The sequence below is a fragment of the Apodemus sylvaticus genome, chromosome 3 (genome assembly GCF_947179515.1).
Source record: "Apodemus sylvaticus chromosome 3, mApoSyl1.1, whole genome shotgun sequence".
In the NCBI taxonomy this organism is placed as follows: domain Eukaryota; kingdom Metazoa; phylum Chordata; class Mammalia; order Rodentia; family Muridae; genus Apodemus; species Apodemus sylvaticus.
In genome coordinates this window covers 34,458,523-34,474,229 of record NC_067474.1, presented here as the reverse complement: position 1 = coordinate 34,474,229, position 15,707 = coordinate 34,458,523, and positions in this window count along the sequence as shown.

Genomic DNA, 15,707 nt, shown 5'->3' with positions numbered 1-15,707 from the left:
TAGCAATTTAATGGAACACCTAAAAGCTCTAGAAAAACAATATAAAACAAAACAAAATGAAGCAAACACACCCAACAGGACTAGGATTAATAGAACTTGGGCTCCAATCAATGAACTAGAAACAAAAAGCAATACAAAGAATCAGTGTAACTAAGAGTTAGTTTTCTGAGAAAAATGAACAAGATAGACAAACCCTTCGGCAAACTAGTTATAAAAACTGAAAAAAGAATATACAAATTAATAAAATCAGAATCAAAATGTCACATAATATAATTTCCAGACACGGAGGAAATCCAATGAATCATTAGGTCTTTATTCAAAAACCTGTATTCCTCAAAACTGAAAAATCTCAATAAAATGGATGATATTCTTGATAAATACCACTTACTGAAGTTGAATCAAGACCAAATAAACAATTTAAATATATCCACAACTTAAGAAAGTAGAAGCAGTCATAAAATGTCTCTCAACAGCAGCAGCAATAACAATAACAAAATTCTAGGAATAGATGGTTTTAGCAGAGAAGTCTATCAGACTTTCAATGAATATTTAATACAATTATTCCTCAAATTCCACAAAATATAATTCATATTCCATCAAAATTCCAACACAATTATTTACAGACCTTGAAAGAAAACTCCCCTTGATATAAGAAACAAAAATACTGGAATAACTAAAACAATCCTATACAATAAAAATGCTTGTGTAGACATAATACAAAATTTCAAACTGTACTGCAGAGCAATGGTAATAACATCTGCATGATATAGACATGAAAATAGATAGATTGATAAACGGAATCCAAATACCCAGAAGGAATTTCACACACCCACGAATACCCGATTATTGAAAAGAAACCAGAAATACAAAATGGGGGAAAATATGTCCTCAACAAATGTTACTGCTCTTCTGTGGAACCGTAAAAGGTAGCCTGGTTCCTGGTTGAGCTAAGGCTAGAGACCTCAGAGACCCTGAAGGGTACTGTAGGAGTTTACTTGTTCCTGGGCTCCAGGCTCCTGTCACTAGCCACAGTCCCCTAAAGATTTGTGGCCATCAGTCATGTAAGGGCAACACTCAAAGCCTCTCCACATGAGAGAATGTGACCAGTGGTCACACAGGAGTAAGATAGATCTCCATTTTAATGAAGTAACTAGAGGCATGGAAGGCTTAGCCAATAATAAGCTTTCCTTCCCAGACATTCTACCCTGCAAAAAATATTTAATCTCATGCCCACCCTGAGAAGTGGGGAATGGTTCTACACATATACTTTCTGTCATGACAATAAATGCCTTAAAAGTATGAACTGTCTGTTTTCATTGTGATCTGTGGAAGGGAGCTATGGAGAAGGCCCTCATCTACAGAGCTGTATCTCCAGTAGAAGGCCTCTCTGCGCTCCTGGATATGACCAAGCCAAGCCCAAGCCCTCAAGCTGTCAAACCAAGGACACCCCTTTGGGATCACCCAGAGCTCCCCTTCCCACCCACCACCCACACCGGGCCAGATCCAGCCTATGACCCCACTCCATTCTCAGCTCTTCTGTGGCTTCCAGCAGTACATGGATGTCCAAGAGTCCGAGAAACACCCCCTAACACACACATACACACACCCAAGCTAGCTCAGGTTATCCTGTGCCAAAGACTGTTCTTCCCCACCCTCCAGAGTCGTTTCCTGGAACTTGCCTTTGGCCTATATCCCACCTGGCAACAGCATGGGTTAAGCATTGCCAACTTCCCATCTCCTGCCTACCCTGAGGGGCTGAGCTGTGTGGCAGAGCAGACATAGGACCCACAACCTTACAGTCTTGCCAGTCTTGCTGGATGTCAGCATGTAGAAGAATGCAAATAGTTCCACATATATATATATATATATATATATATATATATATATATGAGCCTGCACAAAACTTAAGTCTAAGTGGATCAAAGACCTCAACATATATCCATACTGAACCCATAAGAAGAGAAAGTGGGGCACAGTACTGAATGCATCAGCACAGGAGACAATTTCCTAAAGAGAACACCAATACCACAGGTACCAAGATCAACAATTAATAAATATTATTAATAATAAATAATTATAATAAAATTATAATAATAAAAATTTATTAATAATAAAGGACAAAATGACAGCCTAGAGAATGGGAAAAGATCTTCACCAACCCCACATCTGGCTGAGGGCTAATAGAGAAAATATATGAAAAACTCAAGAAGCCAGATATTAACAACATAAATACTCTAATTATAAAATGGGTTACAAGCCATGCATGCCTTTAATCCCAGAACTTGGGAGGCAGAGGTAGGTGAATTTCTGAATTCAAAGCCAGCCTGGTCTAGAGAGTGAGCTCCAGGACACCCAGGGCTACACAGAGAAACCCTGTCTTGAAAAACCAAGAACAAACAGGGGGGCACAGGAGGATTACAAATGGAAGCAGAATTTTCAGCAGAGGAATCTCTAATGACTGAGAAACAGTTAAAGAAATGTTCAATTTCCTTAGCCATCAGGGAAATGTAAATCAAAATGACTTTGAGATTATATTTTTCACATGTCAGAATGGCTAAGATTAAAAACTCAAGTGACGGCTCATGCTGGTGAGGATGTGGAGCAAGGGGAGCACTCCACCATTGCTGATGGGAATGCAAACTTGTACCATCAATTAGGAATCAATTTGGAGACTTATCAGAAATTTTGAAATATATCTACCTTAAGACCCAGCTCTACCACTCCTGGGCATATTCTCAGAGAATGTTCCATCATCTTGTAAGGACATTTGCTCAACTATCTTCATAGCAGCTTTATTCATGAGAGCCAGAAACTGGGAAAAAAATTAGGCATCCCTCAAGTGAAGAATGGATAAAGAAAACGTACTACACTTTCACAATGAAATGTAAGTCAGGTATTAAAAACCATAACATAGTCTGCATGCAGACCTCCAGTTGAACCAGCACCATTTGTTGAAAAGGCTATCTTTTTTCCATTGGAGGTTTTCAGCCCCTTTGTCGAGGATCAAGTGGCCATAGGTGTGTGGGTTCATTTCTGGCTCTTCAATCCTGTTCCATTGATCTACCTGCCTGTCACTGTACCAATACCATGTAGTTTCTAACACTATTGCTCTGTCGTGTTGCTTGAGCTAAGGGATACTGATTCCCCCAGAATTTCTTTTGTTGTTGAGAACAGTTTTAGCTATCCTGGGTTTTTTGTTATTCCAGATGAATTTAAGGATTGCTCTTTCTAACTCTATGAAGAACTGAGTTGGGATTTTGATGGGTATTGTGTTGAATCTGTATATTGCTTTTGGCAAAATGGCCATTTTAACTATATTAATCCTGCTAATACATGAGCATGGGAGATTTTTCCATTTTCTGAGGTCTTCCTTTTCCTTCTTCAGAGACTTGAAGTTCTTGTCATACAGATCTTTCACTTGTTTAATCAGAGTCACACCAAGGTATTTTATATTGTTTGTGGCTATTGTGAAGGGTGTCATTTCCCTAATTTCTTTCTCAGCCTTCTTATCCTTTGAGTATAGGAAGGCTACTGATTTGCTTGAGTTGACTTTATAACCTGCCACTTTGCTGAAGTTGTTTATCAGCTGTAGGAGTTCTCTGGTGGAGTTTTTTGAGTCACTTAGGTAGACTATCATATCATCTGCAAATAGTGATAATATGACTTCTTTTCCAATTTGTATCCCTTTGACCTCCTTATGTTGTCGAATTGCCCTAGCTACTACCTCAATCACAATATTGAAAAGATAAGGAGAAAGGGGGCAGCCTTGCCTAATCCCTGATTTTAGTGGGATTGCTTCAAGTTTATCTCCATTAGTTTGGTGCTGGCTACTGGTTTGCTGTATATTGCTTTTACTATGTTTAGGTATGGACCTTGAATTCCTGTTCTTTCCAAAACTTTAAGCATGAAAGGATGCTGAATTTTGTCAAATGCTTTTTCAGCATCTAATGAAATGACCATGTGTTTTTTTTCCTTTGAGTTTGTTTATGTAGTGGATTGCATTGATGGATTTCCGAGTATTGAACCATCACTACATCCCTGGGATGACGCCTACTTGATCATGGTGGATGATCATTTTTATGTGTTCTTGGATTTGGTTGGCAAGAATTTTATTGAGTATTTTTGCATCGATGTTCATAAGAGAAATTGGTCTGAAGTTCTCTTTCTTTGTTGGATCTTTGTGTGGTTTTGGTATCAGTGTAATTGTGGCTTTGTAGAAGGAGTTGAGTAGTGTTCCTTCTGTTTCTATTTTGTGGAATAGTTTGAAGAGTATTGGTGTTAGGTCTTCTTTGAAGGTCTGATAGAATTCTGCACTGAAACCATCTGGTCCTGTGCTTTTTTGGTTGGAAGACTTTCTATGACCCCTTCTATTTCTTTAGGGGTTATGTGACTGTTTAGATGATCTATATGGTCCTGATTTAATTTTGGTATTTGGTATCTGTCTAGGAGAATGCGAATTGATCCATCCTTTTCTCCTTGTACTAAGCTCAACTCCAAAAGGATCAAGGACCTCCACATAAAGCCAGACACTCTGAAGCTAATAGAAAAGAAACTGGGGAAGACCCTTGAGAACATCGGTACAGGGGGAAAGGTCCTGAACAGAACACCAATAGCTTATGCTCTAAGATCAAGAATTGACAAATGGGACCTCATAAAATTACAAAGTTTCTGTAAGGCAAAGGACACCATCAAAAGGACAAATCAACAACCACAAATTGGGAAAAGATCTTTACCAACCCTACATCCAACAGAGGGCTAATATCCAATATATACAAAGAACTCAAGAAGTTAGACCCCAGAAAACCAAATAACCCTATTAAAAATGGGGTACAGAGCTAAACAAAGAATTTTCACCTGAAGAACTTCAGATGGCTGAGAAGCATCTTAAAAAATGCTCAACTTCATTAGTCATTAGGGAAATGCAAATCAAAACAACCCTGAGATTTCATCTTACACCAGTCAGAATGGCTAACATTAAAAACTCAGGAGACAGCAGGTGTTGGCAAGGATGTGGAGAAAGAGGAACACTCCTTCACTGCTGGTGGGGTTGCAAATTGTTACAATCACTCTGCAAATCAGTTTTGTGGTTCCTCAGAAAACTGGTCACCTCACTTCCGGGGGATCCTGCTATACCACTCCTCGGCATATACCCAGAGGATTCCCCAGCATGCAATAAGGATACATGTTCCACTATGTTCATAGTGGTCCTATTTATAATAGCTGGAAAGAACCCAGGTATCCCTCAATGGAGGAATGGATAAAAAAAAATATGGTATATATACACAATGGAGTACTATTCAGCCTTTATCAACAATGAATTCATGAAATTCTTAGACAAATGGATGGAGCTGTAGAACATCATACTAAGTGGGGTAACCCAGTCTCAAAAGATCAATCATGGTATGCACTCACTAATAAGTGGATATTAGCCTAGAAAATTGGAATACCCAACACATAACCCACACATCAAATGATGTCCAAGAAGAACGGAGTGGCCCCTGTTTCTGGAAAGACTCAGTGTAGCAGTATAGGGCAATACCAGAACAGGGAAGTGGGAAGGGCTGGATGGGGAAATGGGGAGGGACGAGGGCTTATGGACTTTCGGGGAATGGGAAGCCAGAAAAGGGGAAATCATTTGAAATGTAAATAAAAAATGCATCGGATAAAAAAACCCAATAACATCATGATGTTTGCATGCAGATGTAAAAGATCATCCTGAATTAAGTAATTCAGACCCAGAAAAGCAAATGTGATATATATTCACTTATAAGTAGATATTAGCCATGAAGTAAAGCTAAGTAAAGAGGAGGGCTTAAGTGAGGGATATCTTAATTTCCTTGAGAAGAGAAAACTGAATAGCCATCAGGGGTGGAATTGGGGGGGAACTGGATGGAGGAGGGGACAATGGCAACAGAACTGAACAGGTTTGGGGTGAATAGCGACAATACTATGACAGAAAAATGGAATGGCGTCCTATGTGAGACATCATTCCTTGGAAACCAGTAATCAAGAAAAGCATTCCTAAGATTTCTAGTAATGGCAATAGAAGGCCTGAACTTGCCATATTCTATAACCAGGAAAGACTTTCAGTGTAGGAACTGGGATACCAATCCAACCACAAATCCTTTGACCTACAATTTGCCCTGCCTACAAGATATGCTGCGGTAAGGCCAGTGCAGAAATTGGGGTGGCCAACCAATGACTGTTCCAGCTTGATACCCTGGTATGAGAGGAACCCCACCACAGACAATGCCTGAAGAGCCCAAGGATGGATACCCCAGAAACCCAATATGGAACCAAACATGAAAGGCAAGGGAAAGAAGCCAAGAAAATGATTCCTAATGATATTCTTCTGTACTCAGAGACTGGCATTTAGCCCAGTTGTCATTAGAGAGGTTTCACCCAGAACCTCTCTAACTTGTGGAAACAGGTCCAGACACCCACAACCAAGCATTAGACCAAGGCTGGGAAATCCAGGAGAAGAATGAGAGAAAGGATTGTGGGAGCTAGAGGAGTCAAGGACACCATAAGAAAACCCACAGAATCAACCTATGTGAGCTCATAGGGACTCACAATGACTGCACTGTCAAGCAGGGCCTTTTGGTCATATGTTACATTTCTGTAGCTTGATCTTCTTGTGGGACCCCTAACAATGGAAGCAGGAGCTGTCTCTGACTCTCCTAATACAAGGGATTACTGCAACTTGATATCCCAGGGCTGGTTGATATCCCTTGAGGCTGGTCCTTTTCTGGGGAGAAAAGGAAGCAGAATTCATGGGATGAGAAGAACTCGGGGGGGGGGGGGGAGGAAGGAAGAGAAACTGCAGCATAAAAAATAAATAAAACTTAAAAATATAAAAAGAAAGTAAACACTTTCCCAAGTTGAGAAGGCCACTGTTTTATACATACCACCTAGTGTCTGCACTAATTATGCATGAGTATAATCAGTCACAGTTTACACTGGGAGCTTGGGGGTTTTCATTTCTCTCTCTTCCTCTTAGCATCCTCTCTCTATATAACATTTGACCACATGATTTTAGTTATAGTGTGAAAACTACCCGAGAGATGCACAATTTCAACAACTCAACTTATACATGTGGACATTAAAGAAATGAAAATTTAATTTCCCACTGTCTTTGAACCTACTACCACACATTGATTGATTAAGAAGGAAGAATTGTAGAGCTCTCAGAACTCCAGCCATTAACTTCCAGAGTGCTTAGTGAGTCCTTCTATTTGGAAACACTAGCATAGGACTGCTCCAGGTGAAGACTCATATGTAATGGCAAACAAACGAAACAGTGGAAGAACTTGGTGCATTTCCTTCCTCTTCCCTTCTTGCTCTGGTTTCTCTTCCTGAAACCTAATGCCAGTTATAGTATTACTCCTCAGTTCCCTTAGAGCTTAGCATCACTGCAATTATGGGCACAGAACACTTGCATCAAACACCACCCACTGTTTTCAGCTTAGCTGAACCAGCCTGTACTCTCAGAAACTCATAACAAGCACTTCCCAAGGAGACTTCCTAAGTCAGTTCAGCCATTCTGCTGATCTGAGGATGCTGACAGAAGTCCCTTAAAGAGCTGGCAGATGCCAAAGCACTAGGCCTCGACCCTCCCATATTTGTCATATTTTACTCTGAAACATATATGAAGGTATTGTTCATAGTATCGGTGTATTTTAAAGCAGAGGAACTCAGAATTAGAGAAATGAATCCTTTGCCCATTACAGGGCTGAGTAGCTCATGGGCAAGTTGAGTGCCTAGATCAGGCTGTCACTAGAGACATATTTATTAGTCACTTGTGTAAATGCCATCTCCATCAATAAGGACACTGGTCACTTGGCCACTATGTTCTGCTGTCTGACTGATTGGCAACAATGTTTTAACTAAAATCATACAGAAAATAGACATTTGCATATTTGAAATACAGTTTAGACTGTTATTTCCATAGTCCCCTAAGTCCTTGGTATAAATTTACTATAACATGCTTCCTTCTATATATCTGTTTAATTGTATCTTACAAAATTTTCTCTCCATGTTTGAAGGCTTATTGGTCAGGTCCTAGTCAAAGAGCACCTCTATATACAGACTTCTCTATAAGCTATTGTTTCCTAACCTTATTGATTACCCACACGGTATAAAGCCTTCCATCTTCAGTTTCATGTGCACATTGTACCTCAGTGTGACTTGCTTTCTATTCACACTGCATGAAATCAATTTTAGTTTAAATATAGCTTCAGTATGGCCTCCGGGTGTATAAAGTCTCACTCCTCAACATGGCACTGTGGTGAGGTGGTACATGATTAAGGGGTGGGCCTAGTCGAATGCACTCAGACACGGGGGTGTTCCTTCAGCAGGGATTAGCATTGATTTCCTAAGAGAGTTGATTATTGCTTTATTAATTTGTAATATACTTTATTCAGCAACAATGATGCATTTTAAAATGATGACATACACTGGGGAGAAAAGCAGGTGTCTCAGTGTTTTCAGATTCCTGGCATAAGATTTTGAGAATCAGGGATCATAAGCAGTTTCTGCATCTCTGGGTTTGCACTGTACCATGTGGCGGATTTTCAGGCAATTTTACCATGTTCCACCAAAGCCCTCATTTCAGCACAGCACTGAGGGGCAGGACCACACACTGTTGTACTTCCAGCCTCCCATCACCCACTTTATAAAGCTTTAGACACGTTAGTGTGTTTTGGTGATCCTCCTGTGTTATGCAAATTACACTTGGATTTTCAGAAATGCTAGTAGAATATTTGCTATATTCAACAATCTACTACATGAAGAAAGGTACTATTCTATCCTTTTCATGACAAAATGACTCATTTGGAAAAAGAGAACATTTTGAAATAGTACTTCTTAATTTTTATAAAACAATTTCATATTTCTTATAGTTATTGATTGTGTTCTACTCTGAGTCATTCTGTCACATGAACAGAAATACTAACACAATATAATTTTTATATTCTGAATTTTATTCCATTCGATTCAGTAGAGTGTTCCAATACATTCTTTTTTGCCCAATAGATTCTTTATGTGAATAATTCACTCATTTTGACCTTATTATTCCATCTTCTTTGAGATTATCCATGAAGACAGAGCATTCTCTATTTCTAAAAAACAAACATGAATTGTCAAATTGACCTGGGAAAGTGTTGCTGGATGTACTCTTATGTGTTCTAAGGAGAGAGTATGAAGACTACATTAGTGAAAAGAGAAACTGTAACGTACATATTTAAAAACCACTAGGAAAAGTTGAGAAGTTCCATGACATAATGTTGTCCTGTTCTGTTCTGTTCTGTTACATTACGTTACATTAAGTTTTGTTATGTTGTTACGTTATGCTATGTTATTTGTGAGATTCAGTTTAGGGAGTAGGATGAATAATAAAACTCTTAATTTGAAGTTTTAATAATTTCCCAGCACAGTCTTCCTTTGGAACAATGAAAGTGTTCTGTTTTCTAAGTAATAAATAGGAAATATGAGAAACACAAGTTATTTAATATTCTTGGTTAAGGCAATTCTTTTGTTTCTATTTTCCTGTTCCAAATAACATTGAGACTCCTATTTTTGTTCCTACTTCACCCTTTATAAATGAGTGGAGGCTTATACATTTGTCCTGCAGATGCATGCATTGAGCAGATGATTATTCTAATTTACCCCATAGTTTCTGGGCACCGCTACTTATAAAGCAAGATACAACAGCTTTATTTATGTATTTATTTATGTATTTATGTATTTATGTATTTATTTATTTATTTATTTGGTTTTTGGTATTTTTCAAGACAGGGTTTCTCTGTGTAGCCCTGGTTGTCCTGGAACTCACTTTGTAGACCAGGCTGGCCTCGAACTCAGACATCCGCCTGCCTCTGCCTCCCAAGTGCTGGGATTAAAGGCGTGTGCCACCACTGCCAGGCTGATACAACAGCTTTAGATAAAAAATTCAAGATCTTAGCAGAGCCAATACTACTTTTCACCTCTTCTTTTTTTAAATTTACATTTCAAATGATATCACTTGTCCTGGTTTCCCCTCTGCAACCCCCCTATCCCATCCTGCTCACCCTGCTTCTATGACAGTGCTCCCCAACCAACTTCCCACTCCTGCCTCACTGCCCTAGCATTCCTCTACACTGTGACATCAAGCCTTCAGAGGACCGAGGGCCTCCCCTCCCACTAATGCCAGCTAAGCCCCTTCAGTTACTCCAGTCCTTTCCCTAATTCTTCCATTAGGGTTCCTGTGCTCAGTCCAATGGTTGGCTGTGAGCATCCACATCTGTTTTGGTCAGGATCTGGCAGAGGCTCTCAGGAGACAGCTGTATCAGGCTCCTGTCAGCAAGCACTTCTTGGCATCCACAATGGTGTCTGGGTTTGGTGTCTGCATGTGAGACTGATCCCCAGGTGGGGCAGTCTCTGGATGGCATTTCCTTTAGTCTCTGCTCTATTCTTTGTCCCTGTATTTCCTTTAGACAGGAGCAATTCTGGGTTAAAGTTTTGAAGATGGGTGGGTGGTCCCATCCCTCAACCAGAGGGCTATGCCTAACCTCTGGATTTGGTCTCGACAGGTCTTCCCTCCCTTTGAAGAGTATTTGAGCAATGTCACACCTTTGGCATCCTGGGAGGCTCTTGCTTTCCTGGCATCTTGGACTTTCTGGTTGCTACCCCCAGTTCCCTATCCCCCATTGCTACACACCTCTGTTCAATTTCCTGACCCTCTCTGCATCTCCTCCATCTCCTCCATCTCCTCTCATACCTGATTCTTCTCCTCTTTTACCCTCCCCTTTTCTTCTCCCTTTCTTCCTCCCAAGCCCCTCCTACCGTCTACTCCCCTTGATTGTTTGTTCCCCCTTCTAAGTAGGACTGAAGCCTCTATGTTTTGGTCTTCCTTCCTCTTGAGCTTCATGTGGTCTGTGAGTTGTATTGTGGTAGTCCATGTTCTTTGCCTAATACCCACTTATCAGTGAGTGCATACCATGAGTGTTCTTTTGTGATTGGGTTACCTCACTAAAGATGATATCTTCTAGATCCATCCATTTGCCTGTGAATTTCATGAATTCATTTTTTTTGGTATAGAATAGAGTTTATTCAGAGTAGGGGATGGGAGTTAGTGGGAGAGAGAGAGAGAGAGAGAGAGAGAGAGAGAGAGAGAGAGAGAGAGAGAATGAGAATGAGAATAGAGAGAGAGTAGAGAAGTGGAATGGAGGCCAGCCATGACCACGTGGGGGAGGAGAGCCCAAGGAGCAGAGAGGTGAGAGTATGTGGGAGAGCGGAGAGTAAAGAAAGAGTGAATTCATTGTTTTTAATAGCTGAGTAGTATTCCATTGTGTAAATGTACTACATTTTCCGTATCCATTCATTTGTTGAGGGACATCTGGGTTGTTACCAGCTTCATGCTATTATACATATGGCTTCTATGAATATAGTGAAGCATGTGTCCTTATTACATATTGAACTATCTTCTGGGTATATGCCCAGGACTGGTATCACTGGATCCTCAGGCCACAGTAGCATGCCCAATTTTTCTGAGGAATCACCAGAATCGTTTCCAGAGTGGTTGTACCAGCTTGCAATCCCACCAACAAGGCAGGGGTGTTTCTCTTTCGCCAGATCCTTGCCAGCATCTTCTGTCACCTGAGTTTTTGGTCTTAGCCATTCTGACTGGTATGAGGTGGAATCTCTGGGCTGATTTGGTTTGCATTTCCCTGATGACTAAGAATGTCCAACATTTCTTTAGGTGCTTCTTGGCCGTTCAAGTTTCCTCAGTTGAGAATTCTCTGTGTGGCTCTGTTTCCATTTTTAATAGGGTTATTTGGTGGAGTGACTATAGTGAAGAAAGTGAAAGATGCATGACAAGAATTTTAAGTCTCTGAAAAAAGAAATTGAAGAAGACCTCAGAAGATGGAAAGATCTCCCATGCTCATGGGTTGCCAGGATTAATATAGGAAAAATGGTCATCTTGCTAAAAGTTGTCTACAGATTCCATGCAATCTTCATTACAATTCCAACTCAACTCTTTATAGAGTTAGAAAAAGCAATTTTCAAACTCTTTTGGAATAACAAAAAAACAGGATAACAAAAACTATTCTCAACAATAAAAGAACTTCAGGGATGGAAGGTGGAATCCATCCCTTACCTCAAACTGTACTACATGATATTGGTACAATGACAGGCAGGTAGATCAAAGGAATAGAATTGAAGGCCCAGAAATAAAACCACATGTGTACACAAATGCACACACACTCCCATATGCACATGCACACATGCACATTCACACAAATGCATACACACATTCACATACACACACATACACCCTCTTACCCTTGCTCAAACACATGCACAAAAACACACACATGCACCCCCCCACACACACATGCACACACACATATGCAAACACAGAGGTAATAAAGAAACTAAAATAAATGTAAAAAGGTTTTAATGGCACTTAATTTCCTTTCTCCTTCTTTTACATTGAAATCTTTGGTCCTTATTTCCTGAATCTTTCTGCACCTACAGCCTGCTTGGCTTTAATCTGACAGTCAATATCTGAGTCTCAGAAACAGTATGTGTCTTACTTTGCCTCCTGCAATAATTACACCTTTTAACAGAACATTCTAACACTCTGAGAAACTTAATACCTGTTCATAAAACAGCACAACACATAACAAACAAAAAAGAGCAGATAATATTGTTTATAAAAAGCCATGTGGCTATCCCTGCATTAGACCATATTTAAAAACTGGTATTACAATAGTTTCTGATATAGACTCCATTTCTCAATACATCAAACTAAATTAATACTCCTATATACAAAATGTCAATATCTTGTCCTAATCCTTTTTCCTTTTAGTTTCTTTTAGTCATAGTCTTTATCAGAGCAACTATCTTAACTAGAACACTCTGAATAAAAAAATTATTTTAGATTATAAAATTATAGTATTTCTGATAAAATTCTCAATGGTTATGACTTTAATACAACTTAAATTTAAGAACTATGGAAGAATGAAAGGGAAGAAGCAACGTTTTCTCTGACATTGAATGGTCCTCTCTAAAAAACATAAAAATCTTCACTACCTGTAACACATTTGAAAATGACAGGCACTGTAATTACAAGTCAAACTGAGGTCAACCTGGAACCAAAGAGCCAAAGAGTTCAAGATGTCTCTTTTATGATCGTGTGTCATTTTAAGAAGACTACCATGAGAAAATGGGTAGAGAGGCAGAACAGTATGTGAGGTCAAAGCAGAGTTTACTTTAAGGTAATTTCAAACCCTTCAAGGCCAGAGCTCCCAGAATGCAATAAAGAAGCTCCCAGTTTCATAAAAAGCATAACCCCGCCCACCCTCATCCTCCATCCCCCACCCACCAAATCCTCCTTTTCCCTCCAAATTCTACCACCACTGTCCCAGTCCACCACAGTTCAGTGTACTCAGTTCTTAGATTCTTTCAGGCAGAAAGAATGACAATTTCTGATCTGATTAAACAAAGAGTCTATTTTTAAGCAACTGGCAATCATGGATGTTTGATAGCTGCCTTCCAGAATAGCATTCATTTTCAGCTTAGAAAACTCCTGATTCTCTGTCTTAACTTATTTTCTATTGCTATGATAAACCACTCTGGCCCCAAAACAACTTATGGAAGAAAGGGTTTATTTTGCTTATACTTCCACATCATAGTCTATTATTGAATGAAGTTGGGGTGAGAACAAAGGCAGGAATCTGGAGGCAGGAATCTGGAGGCAGGAATCTGGAGGCAGGAATCTGAAGCAGAAATGAGGGAGAAATTCTGATTACTGTCTTGCTCCTCTTGGCTTGCTCAGCCACAATAGGCTTAGACTTGAATGCATCAATCATAAATCAAGAAAATGCCCTACAGACAAGTCAGGTGGGGACATTTTCTTAGTTGAGGATTTTTCTTCCAAATGACTCTGTCTCTGGCCTAGTTGACAAAAAGCTAACCTGCATACTCTCCAACCTGAGGGTTTCTATGTCAGAGAAAGAAAATTAAATGACCACACATTAAGAATTCATTCAAATTCACTTAATTTTAAATCCTCTGATTTCTATAAATTTAACTAAGAGAAGTAGACTGAAGTTGGGTTAGAAGGAGGAGGAGGTGGTGGTGGTGGTGTACCTGAGAAAGTAACTGAGAAAGTACAACCTAGTTGGCACAGAACGTTGAGCCTTCCGCCTGGGTTTCAGGGGTCTCTCTATATAGTTTAATGCTGATAACAGACGAGCGAAGCATTAGTTAAGATGTACTAAAGCTGCGGGAAGCAGAGGAGAAAGATACCCATAATAAGCTTCTCTTAGAGCCTCAGCATTTTTTGATTATTTTTCAACTTTAAAGCTAAATCTCTTGGGAAATATTAGCAGTTGCTTAAACAGCATTTTTGTGTACCCTATGTGGGAATTATTCCAAAATGTCCTGCTCTGCTTACTTATAACGCACGTCTTCTTGGTAAACAACCATGGATGCTTGCCCAAAAAATAAACACCAGCCTGGATTCCAAAGTAACTAAGTTATTTTTTATGAGAAAAATGTTATCTGTACAAAGTGAGATAGCAGTGAAGGCAATTTGAGATATTTTTAATTACTCTTTCCTCATAGGACAGAAACAAAATTTTTGGCTCCTGGAGACTATTTGAAAACGATGCTCGAATACACTTAATTTTAAAGAATAATGACTAACTTCAAATTCCAGAGATTAATTCAGAAGCCAGTATCAACATGAGAAAGTATAATATATTTTCTGAGGAAGTTGTATGAAATTTTATATACAGCTCTATGGTGTAAAGAACCGTTTTAGGCAATAAAAATTAAAACTAAAAATTATGTTCAGTCCCAGACTTTTGCTTGAAACGATATAGCTTTAAAGTTGATAATAATGTACTGTCTGAATGTCATATTTATATCTGTTAGTTTGTTTTTATTATTGAATATTCATATTGTCATATAACTGACCCATATATGATAGTATGTAGATTGACAAGAAAAATAACTTATTATCATAACGAAAAATAAGCTAGGCTATATCAGTTAAGAGCCATGGCTTACAGTGGTGCTTAGAACCCTGAGTTGAATCCTCATCCCCGCCGTCTCCATAGCAGTAAAAAGTAAACTGGGTGTATACATGGAGAAAGAGGCATGGCTTATTTTGTTCAAAACCCCGGGTGCAATCCTTCTGCCCCAAACACAACTAAATAATGTACTGTAGCTGTGTCCATAGGGATTCTATTATTATAACAGTTGGAAATGGTCAGCCTTACAAAGAAAAGGTTCATATTAGCCCACAATATTGCAGACTTCAGTGATTAATCATTAGCTCCATTGTTTTGATCTTGTGAAAAGTTATTACACTGTGAGGAAAAGAACAACTGAACAAAGGTATTCATCTTATGACTAGTAACTAAGTGTGAGGAAAAGGGAATTGTAGACCCACTAACACCTTCAAGAATACACCCGGCGTCCTGTCACCAGGGTCCATGGCTTTACTTGTCATGTCAATTGGTATTGCCGCTGTTCAAGCCTTGTTTAGGCAACCATATTGTTATTACTTTTTGCTTGCCTTTCCCTGTTATATAGAAGATACTATTTCATAATAGACATTCTAGTCTTCTAGCATTTAGTCTTTCTGTCGTTTCTTCTGAAATAATTCTTTCAGTACAGGAGTTGTATTGTAGATGAATTAATTATGGTTGGGAATC